Below are 15,334 nucleotides of genomic sequence, written 5' to 3'. Positions count from 1 at the left end.
CTAAATGATTGTATTAAAAAACAAGATTTTTCAGCTTGTGAACCTAAACTAGGTATTTATCCTGAAGCAAAATTATCCTTATCTGAATGTTTTGAAACTGAAAGAAAAAGTAGTGAATACTCGCCAGAAGTCAGTGTGAATTATTGTTTTAAAAAAGAAGATTCTGAAAATCATATTAATAAAGCATGTATTTATCATAAGCCAAATGGTATTATTAATAACACATTATCAGCTGGTAGCTGTATTGATTTTTTGCTACCTGAAAGGACACTTGGTTATAAACTTGTAGGACCTCTAGCACAAAGTAATAAATCTGTTGTTGGAAAACAAGAATCATCACAGAAAAATGACATACAAAAGAAACAGAGTTTATTTGCAAAAGCTCTGACTTGCAAAACTAAGAAAAGTAATTCTTCACTTGAAAAAATCAAAAATATAAAAATAGAATTAAAAAGAAATTATATCCGTCCATTTCTGCTCAGTGCTGAAGATAACTTGCCGATTGAATGTAGAACTATTGACAGATCCAATGATTGTATATTATCATTCACTGGACGTTTTGTTATAGAAAGTGATCTTTCGTGTCAAATGCAGTAATGACATTATCTCAGAAAATGTGTTTTCACCCAATGATAATTAAATTTACCAGACAGAAATTTGTATATAATTGTTATTGAATTTATGAATTCTTAATTTTTTGTAATGTTAAATTATACATAACTACAGGTTTTATCCTTGTTTATAAAATTCAGTATGTAGTAGACTTGGTTTTTATGAACTTCTAATTTTTATAAACTGTTCTGTTTAATGAACTTTTAAAATTAGTGAAAGGCAGTAAAATCGACAGTCTACTATATTATACAGATTGGCTCTAACTGGAAGTTCAGTCAAGAACATTTAAGTGTTTTCAGCAAAATACGTATGAGTTAATAGTCTGCACATTACATCATATAAATATTCTTCGTTTCTCAAGCAGCTTTAATTAGCATACTAAAGAATTTTCATGATTTTTTTTGAAACTTTTAATTGAAAAATTCGTTGTTCTCCGAATGTTTTGTTATGGGAAATGGGTTTTCCTGCAAAATGCATTTATGTGCTGTTCTGTTATCCTCATCTGATTTCATTAGCCCAAAAATGTATTTTCACCCAATGATAATTATAATCATATAATGTAATTCTGTATATAATTTTTTCGGTACTTTTCCGTTTCGCGGGTGCAAATCTCGCCAAGCAGACTTTGTTGCCAACAGCATACAGTATACACATAAAAAATTTTAACAAATGTTAGTTCGAAGAATTTTTTAGGTACTTTTCCGTTTCGCCGGCGCAAATCTCGCCAAGCAGACTTTATTGGCGACAACATACATTATACACACAAAAAATATTAAAAAAATGTCAGTCCTAAGAATTCTTTTTTTGAAGGTATAAACATTTTAATATCGCTTAAAATTTTATAAAAAGCCAATAAATAAAGACAATAAATTTATAAAAAGACGTTAATTTAAGAATTTACTATGCTTTCATGATTCAACATCCTGTTTCGCCGGTTCATATCACGTGACCCCAAGCGATCTCATCTCACGTATACTACTCTACAAAAATATAATGCTCTCAGTAATTATCTACATTAATTTCAAGTTAAATCTTAATTTAGAACACAAGTTTAAATGCAAGAAATACTTCAATTCGTACGAATAGATTACTCAGAAATTATGTAAAACTGCAGTGCTTTACTTCGCTAATGCATTCTCATTAGAATTGATGAATTTAACCCTTGACTTTACCTTTTCTATATTTTCGGCTTCGGGTAAGCGCTGTGATTGCATCCTAATTGATTTAATTGCCAAAAATGACTTTAGACATAAAACTGAACTATCTGAATGAGGCGTAAAAGGTTACCAGCGAGAATATTCCGTTTGGCATCGGTTGTACCATTATTGGCGACTTTATCGCTTGCGCCGGCAAAACGGAAAAGTACCATTTTTTATTTAAGGCATAAACATTTTAATATGGTTTAAAATTATGGAAAAAGCCAGTAAATAAAGACAGATTTGTAAAAAGACATTAATTTAAAATTTATTATGCTTTCATAGTTCAACATCCTGATTCATTGGTTCGTATCACGTGACCCCAAGTGATCTCATCTAACGTAAACTACGTTACAAAAGAACTAATTCTCTCAATAATTATCTACATAAATTTCAAGTTAAATCTTAATTTGGAATACAAGTTTAAATGCAAGAATTATTTCAATTCGTACAAATAGCTTACTCAGAAATTATGTAAAACCTCATTGCTTTACTTCGCTAGTCCGTTCTCCTTAGAATTCATGAATTAAACGCTTGATTTTGCCTTCAGGTGAGCAGTGTGATTGCATCCTAATTGACTTAATTACTGTGAATGGTTTTAGTGCATAAAATTTAACTATCTAGGTAACCATTCTATGTAATTGTATGCCAGTATTGAAAGAAACAATCAATCTGATAAGAAATGGCTGCGACTTGTTTTGAAAATGAAGCCTGAAAGGTTACCAGCGAAGATATTCCATTTGGCATCAGTTGTACCATTATTGGCGGCTTTATCGTTTGCATTGGCAAAACAGAAAAGTACCTTTTTTTCTTTTAAATTTATAAATTCTTTACTTGATTATTTTTTCAAATGTTAAGTTACACATAACTTACATGTACAGGTTATAAAATACATATACAATGGACTTGGTTTCTATGGACTTCTAATTTGTATGAACTATTTTGTTTTCTGAATTTTTTTTTAAATCAGCGATAGTAAAAAGGTAGTAAAAGCAGCAGTCTCCCATATTATGCAGATTGATAGTGACTGGAAGTTGAATCGAAAACACTTAATTCTTTTCAGAAAAATGCATGTATTGTATCAGTTAATCATCAGTAAAAAGTGGACAGTAATGTTTCCCTTTTTCTTTTGTTGTGATCTTTTATTTCCGTACATCAGATATTTCATCATTGTGCTGCGCATTACATCATTTAAAAATGTAATTAATTAACATACTGAGGAATTTTTGTAACTCTTTTTGAAGCTTTTAGTTTAAAAATTCGTTATCATTCACTGGCTGTTTTGTTATGGAAAATGAGTTTTATTGTGAAATGCTGTAATGTGCTATATTATCATCATCCGATTTCATTAGCCCAGAAAATATGTTTTCACTCAGTGATAATTAAATTTATCAGACATAATTCTGTATATATTTTTTTAATTTATGAATTCTTTACTTAATTTTTTTTTATGTTAAATTATACATAACTACCTGTTAAGTATTTTAAAGTATAAAAATTACTTTTATTCAAGTTTTCATATTTATCAACATTTTCTGCACTTTTTCTTATTTTAATTTATAAAACACATTAAAAATAGTATAAATTTAATTAAATGCACATGCATTTTGGAAAGGGAAGAGTGATTTCCTAGCAATAGTGAAAGTGGTGCATGTGGCAAAGAAAGTTTGAGAACCACTGGTTTATATCCTTGTTTATAAAATGCATGTATAATGGACTTGGTTTGTGTGAACTTTTAACTTTTATGAACTGTTCTGTTTTATGAACTTTTTGCAAAATCTGTGAAAGGTAGTAAAATCAACAGTCCATATATTCAGAAACATACATGTATGATATGAGTTGATTGTCACTAAAGAGTGAACATAAATGTTCCTTTCCCCCCCCTTCACTTTGGTAGTGAGTTTTTGTTTGCATATATCATATATTTTGTCATTGTGCTGCACTTACATCATTTAAATATTCTTGGTGTCATGAGGAGCTTTAATAGATGGACTAAGGAATTTTTTTTTCCTTCTCTTTTTGAAATTTCTAATTCAATGTTCTAATGTAAATATCAAAAATATCAATAATTATGAATTTTAAGAGATAATATAATAATTTGCAAGGATACAAACATATATAAACGTGTGTATGTATGTATGTCGTCTCCTTGAAAATCATTATATTTTATTTATTTTATATATATATATATATATTTTTTTTTCTAATGGATTATTGAGTATATTCTCTCAGAATTGTAGTTGAATGAAGTAACTTGGAAGCGTTTAAAAATTAATCTTGATAAATTTTTTTAAAAGGAATGTCAAATATGAATCCTGAAAAAATTGAAATTGGAAACTATAAAAATGAAAAAAGTAATCAACATTCCAAGTAATTATTGTCATTGATCGGAAGTTGGTTGACTTGAACAAACCAAACCCCGATCAATTAACAATAATAAATAAATACGAAGGTGTTTCATCTTTTACTCAAGTAACAATTATGATGCCAAACTGGTAAGTTGAGTTTAAGCCAACTAGCTAGATTTTATTGAAGGTACGATATAGAATTCATTGTGAATGTGGGAGTTTCGTTTAGCTTATAAATTTTTTAAATCGTGAGATATTGTTGCTAGATTCACTAGGTCTGTTATGTTTATAAAGATTACTTTGAATTAACATGTATGAAAGCGAGGATGTTGGAGGACACTTTACTCAAATGAGAAAATATTACTAATACTCAACCAACAATAATGTCTCATGATTTAAAACATTTATAAGTTGAACGGAACTACCACTTTCATAATGAATTCTATATAGTGCCTTCATTTAAATTCATCTCACTTGAATCACTTGTTAATTGATCGGGGGTTGGTTTGTTTCCCTTGAAACGTCAACCAATTTACAATCAGGGATGTTAATTACTTGGTTTATTGATTCATTTTTAAATGCGTGTAAATTCATTCAACTACAATTCAATTACAATTGTACTAACTTTCTCAAAGAAGATAATATACTCAATAATCCATTAGTAAATAAATTATTATTTTATTACTTTGCAGCTTTCATGCAAGTATTAGGCGATTTACTATGATTTATTAATATATTTACTTTAATTCAATCTGTCATATATATGTGTGTGTGTATATATATGCAATTTTGAATAGCATTTCATTCATATATATGAAAAAGACAAATGCGATCAGATTTCCTTATTGTTGGTAATTTTATGAAAAAAGACTAATTCTCTTTGAAAAGTCGGCCTTTTTCCATGGAATCAACAATAATTTTATTTTATTTTTTCCTGATATTTTTTGTTTTTATAATTCAAATATATTTATACTGACTTTAATTTCCATGGTTTAAATTCATTTTTCTAGGAAATTAACTTTTTATTAAGGTCTCCAAATTACAATAATTTTATTAATTTTCAAGGAGAAAATTGGCATAAATAATTGAAATTTATATATATATTATCTTCTTTTAAACTATTTAGTATGTGGCTTTTATTTTTTAAGAACACTATTGATATGTATGCAGTATTTTAATTAAAACATTAATGAAAATAAAAAGAATGAAACATTTTGAAATATTTTTTAATAATTAATGCTTTTATTAGTAACATCCACTGATATTTAAAATGAGTTACAGCTAATGTAAAATTGTTGAAGTTCTAATACTTTAATTCCAAAATATAGTGTGAAATTTGGGCCTGTTTAACAGAGATAAATTTATATATGTCTGGTCTTGTTTCACTTAGTTTTAACCATAAATTACAATCCACTTTCAAATTTGTTCTTTCTTTATTTTTCAAATATAACAATGAAGAAAATCCTTATTCCACAAGTAGGTTGTGCAGGAAGACAACAAAAGTTTAACAGCTTTATTTAAAATGCCTTTAAATTCCTTTTTTTTTTTTTTTTCCCCAGTTTAGCCAAAAGTTAATAAATGCGTTACTTTTGAAATCTTTAGTTAGACTTCATTCACAAGAAATTTCTGTCAATTGTTCTTTTTCTTCATGAGATAAAATTTCAGGTACATTTGAACAAAATGGATTTCTAATCCAATTTTCTTTTTCATAATCCTCAGGAAAATATATATAGAAATTATTTATCAATGAAAAACAATGATTTTTAATGTCGGATGCTAATTCTTTTATTTTCAGTTAGAAAACTTTCTATAAGTGGTAAAAAGCTTAAACTATTATTACCCAATTCTTTGATTGTTAGCTCGATTTTTTTTTTTAATCATTGCATTTATTTTGTTTCTACTGGTAAACAAATTAACACTTTGTCCTTATAATTCTAAATTTAATTCATTTAATTATCCAAAAATATCAGCTAACTATGGTAAACATGCCAAATAAACTAAATAAATATTTTTGCAATACAAATTTTGAATCCAGAGGAAAATTTGAATTTCTGATCGAAGTTCAAAAAGACGATTTAAAATTTTGGCTCTGGATGGCTACCTTATTTCAGAATGTAACAAAAGCATTTCATGTTCACTGCCCATCTTTATGGTATAAAATCATAAATATTCTTGAATTTAAAACTCAGCTTCTAATTATTTTCAGGTTCACAATATATTAAGAGTTCTTCAAAAACAGATGATGATATTCTCAAATCGAGCAGAAAAGTAAAGAAAACAAAACAAGAAGACACAATACCTGCTGTTAGAGACAGCAAATCAGCGTAAAAAAGTATTCTAATTGAAAATAGAGCAGTACTAGCAGTGGTATGCATACCCCCTTTTTTTTTTTCGAGTATTGTTTTGGATACTAAAGCATCATGATGAATAGAGCAGTAAATAAATTTAGTTTCAGGTGCAACTTTATTTGAGAAATACCACTGGAATGTTTTCCTGTTAAAGCCTTATCTCCATTATTGCATACCGCAGTTCACTTATTCTAAGTAATATCATTCTCGGACATAAAATTGTCAATTACTTTGAAAATTTCATTTGCTGTTGCTCTGTCATGAAGAGATTCACAAAATAAATACTCTTCAGAAATTCGTTTATCTTCCTAGAAATGTATGTAAACTAATATGAACAAAATTCATTATATCAGTATCTTCATCCAACTGCAATGCAAAACTTGTGTTTTATTTTTTCAAATAAGTGGTTCTTTTATGGAATTTGTCATTTTATGAATTTGTCGACTTACTATATCATCTGATAACGGATTAAGTTCATTAGACACTTTTTCTTTGAATCATGTCAAAATGACATCTAAAGCTGCTGGTAATACAAGATTTTCTCCAATAGTGTGAGCCTGCCCAGGCTTGACGATTCTTAGGTTTACTAGGTTCTGAAGCTTTTTCACTTGAAGTAACAAAATCTTTCATTACTTGTTTCCTGTTTTTGAACTCTGATAATTTCATCTCAAAATATTCTTCAGGTTTATCCTTTAAATTGACATGCTTAGATTCAAGATGTCTTTTCAGAAACAATGGTTTCATAATTTTGATGTGATAATTTTTCATTGCAGACAACACGTTGAGGTTAAGGGTCCAATTCATCTCCATTCCAGGTAAACCCAAATGATAAATAACTTGCAATATATTTTCTATAAACAATTTTTCTTTCTTTTCAGTATTCTTAGTGCTAGTAGATTGTCCTAAATCCATCACCTGTGAATCATCACTTTTCTACTTAGTCAGTCCTAGCCATTTTTCCATTTTTAATTTCTTTTATTATTTTTTTCACAAATATTTAAATTCACAATATATTACGAGTTCTTCAAAAACAAATGATGATATTCTCAAATCGAGCAGAAAAGTAAGGAAGACAAAACAGCAAGAAGATATAATACCTGCTGTTAGAGACAGCAAATCAGCGTAAAAAATTATTCTAATTGAAAATAGAGCAGTACTATCAGTGGTATGCATACTCCCTTTTTTTTAAGCAAGCAGTGTACATTCAAGGCGATTGTTGGAGAATGACCGTTTGTTTAAAGAGATTTAACACAATACTTACTACCAGTTAGCAGTACTAGTAGTATTATAGTCATTTTCGAAATGCATAGAGCATTCTGTGGTACTAACGTATTATCAGAACTACCATATTAGAAGTTGCCAAATTTTCACAATGTTCCTGACTGGCAACCATGCACATAACCGTTCTTCAGATAGACACATTCACAACAGACCTTCAATCAAGCAATGTCACCAGTTTCATATGTGTTCTTTTGTTTATTTCAAGTTCCAATAGTTTTAAGAATAAATCATGAAATTTTTTCCTTTAATTTTAAAATATGTGAGTGTGGAATTTGCCAACAATGGAAGAAACTGCGTTCAAATTCCTGCAAGAATACAGAATTTTGCGTCAGTATTTGACAAAGGGACCCATGCAACAAAGAGAACACGAGATGTGTTTGGTCGATAGGCACTGTTGCCAAGTCTGCACGAATCTGGTTTTTATTTTTTTTAAGTGAAAATAGATTGCTGTGTACTTAAGGAGAATTTATTTTTTAATGTATCACAAAATCCATATTTAATAAGTTAAATCTGTATTTTGAATTGTTAAGGCATGTTTTCTTTTCATATGTTGATAATATTTGTCGACTTGCGATAAATATCGATAGTTTAGGATCTTTTTTTTTTAAAGTCATGAAAACTACCAACTTGCAGCTGATAAGTAACTTTTGCCTTTTTTATCTCTAAAAAAATCTCCAAATTCCACGAAGGTGGTTGCATTGATATGAAAGTACCCTGTCTATTTTAGCCAGAAAGTACAACGTAGTGAAAAACATTGCAAACATTTAACAGCTAATTGACATTTTTGAGCATATATTTTGATTAATAGTTGTCATTGTTCATAAAAACACTGGTTAATGAATGTATACATTTGTTATTACATATGCTTATACTTCCATATTATCACATTCTTCAAAGTGTTTACCACCAGCATTGTTCTACTTTTCCCAAGTGCTGGAACTCTTGGCATCAAATTTATTCAAAGCAAGTAATGTTTTTTTTTTTTTTTTTTTTTCCCCGCACTTCAATTAAACCCTTGAATTGCTTTCCTTATCGATGGAAATAGAAAGAAAATTGCACATTAAAAAAAGAAGATTTGATGAGTAGCACATGCAAAACACAAGCAACATGCTATTCTTTCTCAAGAACTGTCAGAAGGAAAGAGTTTTTATAAAAATTAACAATCTTTAGTATCCTGTCACACTTTCTCGATGTTTTCCTTATTTCTGCTTATCAGTGATTAATAGAAGTAGTAACAGTCTTCATTTGTTATGTTATCATATTTGAATATAGAAAATCATGCATATGCTACTAATTTACTCAAAACATTATTTTTAAAGTTTTGGAAAACATAACAAAAGTCTGCAATTTTTCTCAACGAAGAACAAAAGTTGTATATATTCGTTGTTTTTCGTAATTGCACTTAAAAATGACAGGTTACTAAAAGCAAAAACGTGCACAATGCAGCAATGAGGAAGAACCGCTCTACTTGTGCTGATGCCACTAAATTAGCATGGTTTAATGGAACAATCTGTAATTAAGAATTGTCATTTGGATTATTTTTAGACATCCTTATGTACTTTTTCTTCTACATTCAAGGTTAACTTTGTCCCAACACCTTCTTTAATCTTCTCACATGCCTTGCCTTTGTAACCAACTAGAAAAAATAAATTGAAAAAAACTCAAGAGAAACTTCTTTGTGATTTGGTTATTACTAGTGTCCTTATAAAGCAGTGTCTTTTCAGTTGTATAATTTCTGGGAATATATATTAGAAAATTGTATGTTCAGAAACAGTTTATCATTTTCAGAGGGAATATTATTTAAATCATTAAAAAGAAACCTGGCCCTGTTTCAAAGGTTATAAGCACGACAACTCTTGGCTTCTTCAAAAAAATTTTCATTTATAAATTTTATTTCTACAGCACCTTTTTTAAAAATATTCCTATTGCTTTTTATTAACACCATATCAAATAATCTTTTAACCTCCCCACCCCTGCCTTTTTTAAAGTCTTCTATACTTTTGTTTGTGAACCATGTTAAGATTTTGTTTGACAAGTACTATTGAAAAGTGTGAAAAATATTTAAGGTCTTAATTTCATTTTGTGATTTAGGTATCAAGTTACAGAGCCTAAAATTTGTAGTTTTTTTTTTTTTCTAAAAATTTCCAGGTTTTTGGTTTCCCTCAAGTAACACCTGTAGAAGATTTTTCATGTAAATACACTTCCTTGTTGATATGATACTTTGATCTATTAGCTGGATCACTGAAATCACATTGGATTCAGTTTTGTAACTACCTCACTGTCAACAGAAGATAGCTCAAGTACAGTAGCATGGCACATTGTAAAAGAACTGTTTTGCAGATCTCTATTGTCCAGCAGCTTGTTCATTTGTGAAACAGACATTTGTTAAGAATTATGTTATAAAAATTTTAATGTCCATCGAAGCAGATGGTAGAATCAAAATAAACTGGAACTTTATTTTCAAAATTATTTTTGACATTTTTAAAGTTGCCTGTAATGAGAGGCTCAGTCTCAAAATCGTGAAAGTATTTTTAAAACGCATCATTGTTACTCTCCATTTAGCTGATTTATGATCTCCCCCCCCCCACTGCATAGTTAAGAATTAAAAAAAAAAATATCTCTCACATCATCATTGAAAATTTCGTCAAGGGATAATTCTTCAGTACAGTGTTTCTTAAAATTTCTTCAAGTAAGATAACTTACAAATTAGAATGTTCTGTAGACTGCCTTACTCTTGTCCCCGTTGAAAACAATTTCTCTACCATGTGTGTACTTATTTTTAGGATACAATTAAATAAAATTCATTTGATTTTATATTGATATTAAGTATTTATATTAATAAGAAAATTTGTATTTAGTTTTAACAGTTCAAGGGTATTAGTTTTTAAGTTTTTATGAGCTTTACCTTATTGACTAAAAATTAAATAAATGTTTGTACTCACATGAGTGATGAAGAGTGTCAATTCCTGCACAGCTGTTCTGTGTGATGGTAAGCTAAAATTAAATCTGAGATTGGCATGCTTATCAAGTCGATTTTGGTACTTCGTTTTTATTTGAGTTGCTGATGAAAACTCTTTCTCACACATACATGTAGAAGCAAACTGAATTAAAAACATTTTAAAGCATCATTGTACAATGCACTATAATTTATTTTCATTGCTAATGAGGTACAGAAATTCACCATATCTCTGTTTATACATTCATTTTGAGTGTGGGGTCATTCAAGAGTTTAGTTAACTGCTATCTTTTCTTCAAGGACCATTTGTTATTCTCAGTATCACAATAGAAAGGATCTTGAACCCATGAAAATTCATTATATTTGCCACTTAAAAAACATGTTTTGAACTGTAACCTCAGAGTTTTGAGATGCAAAACATATGCCAATGCATAATTATTTTCCAGTAATGATAATTTCTACTATTAAAGATTCTTAGCTTTACGCAACTAACACAAACAAAACTTTCCTCTAAAATCTATTTTCTCATGGTTATTGAAAACAATCAAAGAATTACCTTGTAGATAGAAATTTAGTTCATGTAATTTGAGAATACATATGAAAGCTATGTCAATGTCATTAGCCAGAAATGATGTAAAATCTTTATTAATTTTATTTACAAGTAGCAGGACTTTTGTCTTAATTCAAACAGCCTTGTCAGTGCCTTACACCATGAAAGCCAGCGACCTTCAGAATGAAGATACTTGTGCCATCACAAAGTACTGCTGTAAGGGGCTCTAACCTTAATAAAATTCATTATCTTAATTTTATCATCTAAAGTAGTTTTAAATGTACATGACTCACTTTTGACTGTCAAGGCTTTCCTGTGAATGTAACATTTTGTTCAGATACTATCAGATGTCAGTATGCCTACTGGCGAGTGCTTGAATTCCGAGTAAAATCCCATTCATTTTTTTTGTCTAGTAAATTTTGTATTTTTTCATGCACATATATGACTTTAAAATGACATATATGACTTTATATATGACTTTAAAAAATTGTTATTCAGCTGTACAAAAAATTTATTCTTAAGTTGGCAGAATCCTAGAAAATAACATATGTTAATCAATGTCATTGTTAAACTTCATACTAATCCCCCTGGTGTTAGCCAGATCAGATCCATAACTTCATTCACCTTGTGAGAAAAAGTGACGAAAGATTACCATGTGTAATTCCAAACTGAGATTTTCAGTTGTAGTACAGTATATGCAGTTAATTTGAATTTAAGTTATGTTAATTTCACTTGCCTCTCCATGATTACAGGTATGACTAATGCTTTCTTTGCTTTTTTTTTCAACCTACATTTATCACCCTCTTTCCATTCAAAGATTTTTACTGTATGGTAATGCAAGGAAAGCACTTCATGAACTTTCTTACAAACTTTGTGGCATAATGTATGTATCTCAAAGGAAAGGTTTTGAATGTGTAAATAACCTTAAGATTCGGAAATTATACTCCTCTGAGCTCCAGTACAAATAGAGACTCCTAATAATAGTGGCTCACAGGTACAGGAAAATTTTGGTCAAACTTGTTTTATTGAAGAATTGAATGATAAATAACCCATAGTCTACAGTAAGTTAAATGGATGAACTACAAGCAGCTTTGATAAGTAGGATATTCTGGCAGTGATGAATTAGCCTTTTGCTAATAATGGAAACTAAACTCACTCGTGTTAAAGATTACATTATTTTGTTGCTACAACAAAACACAGTATAAAAATAAATTTTTAGATTGGCACCAGATGCCAAAGAACAGGAAATTGTCTGCTGACAATACCGGCATTTTCGTTATTTAAATCTAATTTGACAAAATGATAACAAATGTCATTGAAGTTTCTTCTATCCACTAGAGTCCACATTTTGTTCTGCAACGTGCAACGTTAAAAAAGTACATTAGATGGAAAAATTTATGTTTATAAATATATACTAATTCTAAAGACGATAAAAGAGAAATTCACAGCTCTTGATTATAAGACGTTAGTAAAATTAAGTAAATAAATAAAAATATAATTTATTTTACATAAATATTACAGTAATATTGTATAAAAAAGATGATACCTAATATACACTGCCCTCCAAAAGTTAAGGAACAGCATGTTTTTCAAAGCTCACCTTTACGAAAATGTCAGTGATATTTAAATTCACAGTTCATATGCATGACAGTAATGAAGTTTAAGAAAATATATGCAAAAACAATAGCTACCACTTTTATAGAAGTTGGAGAAAATGCAAAAATTGTAATTTTTGTTCATGAGTGTGGATCTTCAGTTGTTATTACAATTTCGTGAACAATATCTAGAAGAAGTCGTTTCCTTGATTCGTTGAGGTGACGAGCGATCGGGTGGATTTTCCATCACGAGCTGATGCTGCTAGACGTCTCAATGTCTCTCATAGTGTGGTCCACCGCGTATGGAATCAGATTGAATCCAAGGATTCTGTGTCTGGAAGACATGTTCCAGGAAGACCATTATTTAGCTCTTAGGGCTCGAAGGAGTAAAATTACTGTGCCTCAGCTCATGGCAGATCATTTAGTGGCAACAGGAACACGAATCTCAACTACTACAGTGCGCAGACGCCTGCACAATAGAGGTCTGTATGCAAGACAACCAATTGTTTGTATCCCCTTGACCCAAGGAAAAAGAGATGCCCTTATGTTGAACAAGAAAACAGGTCTCCTGGACCAGTCAACAATGGGCGTCTGTTCTCTTCTAGTTCTAGGCTCACATTGGAGAGTGATTCAGGTGGAGGGGAAAATGCACCAGATACAACCAATCCCACTTGTGGAAAGACACAGTTGCAGAGGTGGTGGAATAATGGTTTGGTTTGAGATCTCTCTCGGTGGTCACACTGACCTGCATGTGTTCTATGGAGGAACTTTGACCGTTGTGAGATATCGAGACGAGATCCTTGATTAAGATGTTCACCCACATGCCGCTGCTATTGGTCCTGGATTTCTTCTGATCAACGACAATGCGTGACCGCACCGAGATAAGGTTGCTGAAGAATATCTCGAGAGTCATGGTATAGAGCGAATGGAATGGCCAGCTCAATCTTCAGACCTGAATCCGATAGAGCATCTTTGGGACTACCTTGGGAGACAGGTTGCTGCTTTAAGTCGTCCTCCAAGGTCGTTAGATGAGGTTGAACAAGGATTATTCCGTGTCAGTTTATTGCTTCCCATTTCACTGGCCGACAACTTAATTGACAGCGGGGAACGTCGCTGCTGCCAATGCATTGCAGCTAGGGGTGGACACATTTCTTATTAGAACCCTTTTTATGTAATGTTACGATCGCATTTTTCCTCCAAAAACTGTGATATACTGTTTCTCCAAGACTGGGTTTCTCTGCCAAAAGTGTAATTTTTTGTTGTAATTCGTGTTTGTGTTAAACTTCTATGTCACATTCATTAAAAATTATTTAGTGGGTGTCCTCTAAATTTCTTGTTTTCATGTTGCTTCATTCTCAAATTAGACACAAAAAACATGCTGTTCCTTAACTTTTGGAGGGCAGTGTACATAGCTATACTAGAACATGGTATTCAAAGAATCGAAATTAAACTCAAAAGAACACCTCTGAGGAAGACAAAACAGCAAACAATGAAAACTCCAGAGGAAGATTTGAAAGAGAAACTAATGAAAACCCCGTCAGACACAGATCAGGAGTGATAATAGTGCGAGTAATCATAGTTCTTATGGACCCAGCTCTAGTGTCGGAGTGCTGATAGCTCGAAATCCGAGGAACTAGTTACTGCGACTAATGTGGGAGCACTGTCAACTGGAAGTCCGAGGAACTATAAGTGGTGTTCAAATGAAAAGATACGAAACGTCGTAACAACCAAACCGGTTGTAATTTTAATATGCTGCTTTGACATAACGTAGTGAGACACCTAATGAGGCGAATGCAGTATCGAACATGGTTGTGCGCAAGCGCCCACGCAGGATGTCAGAGCGAAGCAGACGGTTGTGTGTTCCGTTCAGTTGATGTTAGGTTATTTAATTACGGCAAAGCCTCGAGGGCTAACTGCCTAAGGGGAGGGATGCCTTCGTGGAGGAATTTCTAAGGGAAACTGGCTCGTATACACGTTACACATGGGGAAAACACCCATGCAGCCAGCCCGTTCGCGGGATTCGAACCTCGGACCTCGCTGAACTACAGTGTTCAGCGACTTTACTGGTGGGCCCCGTTCAGTTGATGCGGCAGTGCGTGTGATGACATCTTGGCATTTACAATGCAAAATTCGATGACTGAGAAGTAGCGAGATGTTACCTGATATGTGACTGTGCAAGGAGTTAAACCGGCCGATATTCATCGCCGGATGGTGGCCGTATACAGAGCGGAACTGGCACTCCACTTTCTCACTGACTTATCGGACACACAGTCTGCTGGATTCCTCACCCAGTTAGTGATATTTACTTGCACTTCTTGTGAATTGCGTGGTATTTGTTAGCACTTCACGCCTTATGAATTACTGTTGCCCACTTGCCAATCATGTCTGTGTAGTGGCTAAAATGCTAGTCATAATGACACTTTTGCCTCATAGTGCCACTGATTTTGT

General features: G+C 31.5%; 1 long non-coding RNA gene across 1 annotated transcript in view; it reads left to right on the top strand.

Annotated features, from left to right (window-relative positions):
• Nucleotides 1-15,334, top strand: part of LOC146996211 (uncharacterized) — a 55,182-nt gene that overhangs the window by 26,189 nt on the left and 13,659 nt on the right. The gene's annotated exons all lie outside the window — the stretch shown is intronic.

Source organism: Stegodyphus dumicola, chromosome 7 (assembly GCF_044657685.1).
Source record: "Stegodyphus dumicola isolate Sdum_Otavi_A_Nest chromosome 7, ASM4465768v1".
Lineage (NCBI taxonomy): Eukaryota > Metazoa > Arthropoda > Arachnida > Araneae > Eresidae > Stegodyphus > Stegodyphus dumicola.
The sequence above is the reverse complement of the archived record's forward strand: the minus strand, read 5'-3'. Positions and strand labels throughout refer to the sequence as shown.